This window comes from Solanum tuberosum, unplaced genomic scaffold, assembly GCF_000226075.1.
Source record: "Solanum tuberosum cultivar DM 1-3 516 R44 unplaced genomic scaffold, SolTub_3.0 scf00069, whole genome shotgun sequence".
Taxonomy (NCBI): Eukaryota; Viridiplantae; Streptophyta; class Magnoliopsida; order Solanales; family Solanaceae; genus Solanum; species Solanum tuberosum.
Genome location: NW_006238995.1, coordinates 1,388,144 through 1,389,912, shown reverse-complemented (window position 1 = coordinate 1,389,912; position 1,769 = coordinate 1,388,144). Strand labels below are relative to the sequence as shown.

At 32.3% G+C, this 1,769-nt stretch overlaps 1 long non-coding RNA gene across 1 annotated transcript; it reads left to right on the top strand.

Annotated features, from left to right (window-relative positions):
• Positions 1-958: 958 nt before the first annotated feature.
• Positions 959-1,533, top strand: LOC107060257 (uncharacterized). The gene is made up of 2 exons (XR_001473235.1): positions 959-1,060; positions 1,252-1,533. It is a non-coding gene; the product is annotated as an uncharacterized lncRNA (long non-coding RNA).
• Positions 1,534-1,769: the final 236 nt, after the last annotated feature.

Below are 1,769 nucleotides of genomic sequence, written 5' to 3'. Positions count from 1 at the left end.
ACAACAAACTTAGACTTTTAGACACCCTTCTACAAGAAAAACATGTATAAAATAATTTTTTTTAAAATACTTCAAATAAAAAAAAATTTAGACACCTGTCATACAAAGCAGATCCACATATTTTTTTCTCTAATTAAAGCCTCAAGTTCAAGTCCAAATCAGTTTGTTCTTCGACTATGTTAACTAACTCATCTGATGAAATAGGAACATCCAATCGATTGATCAATGGTGTGGTACAATCAACAATAGCCTCATTTGAACTTTCAACTATGTTCCCTCTTTCCATTTGTTGTCTATCCATTATTGATGTTATACCCCTTCTAATCGATACAAACATGTTTCTTTGTGCTATTTGTTGTCTATCGATTGGTATTGCTCTGCCCCTACTGATTGAGTGGTTAAGATTTGAAGATGGTGTTGGCAGGATGACAATATTATCGTTTCTTCTTGGTCTAACATTTCGTGGGGCCGCGGGTTGAGTTGACAGAGGATATCCTCGTAAAAAAGTACTAGATGCATATATAGATTTGTATATGATTTATGAATTCGGAATGAGTATGAAACATTCCATAGCATAGGGGGCAAGAAAGTAGGATAGGAGAAGGTCTTAAAAATGGAGAAAAGTTAGCGTTATGCATATTTGACATATGAATAACAATATTTTCTTCTAAAGTAAGAAATGGTAGAGAGAAGTATCAACTATGCAATATAATTCAATGAAATGTAAGAAATATTATCTATAGTGTTAGTATATCATTTTGCAGATAATATATTGTAGTTTCATCGCCCTCTATGACTTTGAAATTAGAGTAATTTAGAGCAGTTGTATCACATCACACAGTCCATATATTATGCAATCTTTGCATGTTTTGATGTTCATTTGAAATCACCTGATTCATTGTTCTCAATGCGGGAAACTGGATCATTCAATGTCTGCTTTGTCGTCATAATATTCTATCTCAAGATATATGAAGTACTGGCATGTTGGATCGATGTGGCTCTACATTTGCTAAAACAATTCTCATTTTCTGAGAACAAATCTGAAATCAATGATTGTTAGGTAATGTTATTCTTTCTTTATTTTGTGGATCAACAACTTCAATCTTATTAGAATGTAATAACTTTATTAGAGTTTTTTCTTTTAAAAGCCATACATGTGACAGTGTGTGCTTATATTTGATAATTTACTAGGTTTTTCATTTGTTCATTTTTCTGACATTTGTAAACTGACTTGATCTTCTCTTTTTGCAGATTTTACTTGAAGCATTTGTCTCATAAGAATGAGTTGGATTGAGCTCATGGCGTATGACCAAATGAAGAGTGAAGTTAGTTTATCGATGGTATAAATATTGCAAACTTGAACTTTCCAAACTATGGATAAGATAAGGTGTAATAGGCAACTCAATTGCAATTATCTTGGACTTCTTTTTACGTAAAGAACTTCTATGTTTCATTCAATTATGTAAGCAAGCACAAAAATGTCTTGCCAATGTTAACTTCAGCGGCTAGACAAGAAGGTCGGTATTATGTTTAGTTTGCTTGCTGTTGTATTGTTACAGTGACAAAAAAGAAATCGAAACCATGCATGTTGGGCCCGTGCTCAGCATGGGCTATGACCCTCTAGTACAATGATACACGTGCAAGAAAAATAGTTACTTAAAACAAAAATACAACTAAGAATATTTACTTTTCGAGAGAAAAAGTATACACCGTTAAAATAACGTATTTATATATCATTTGAACTAAATCTCACTAAATCAAGTATACAA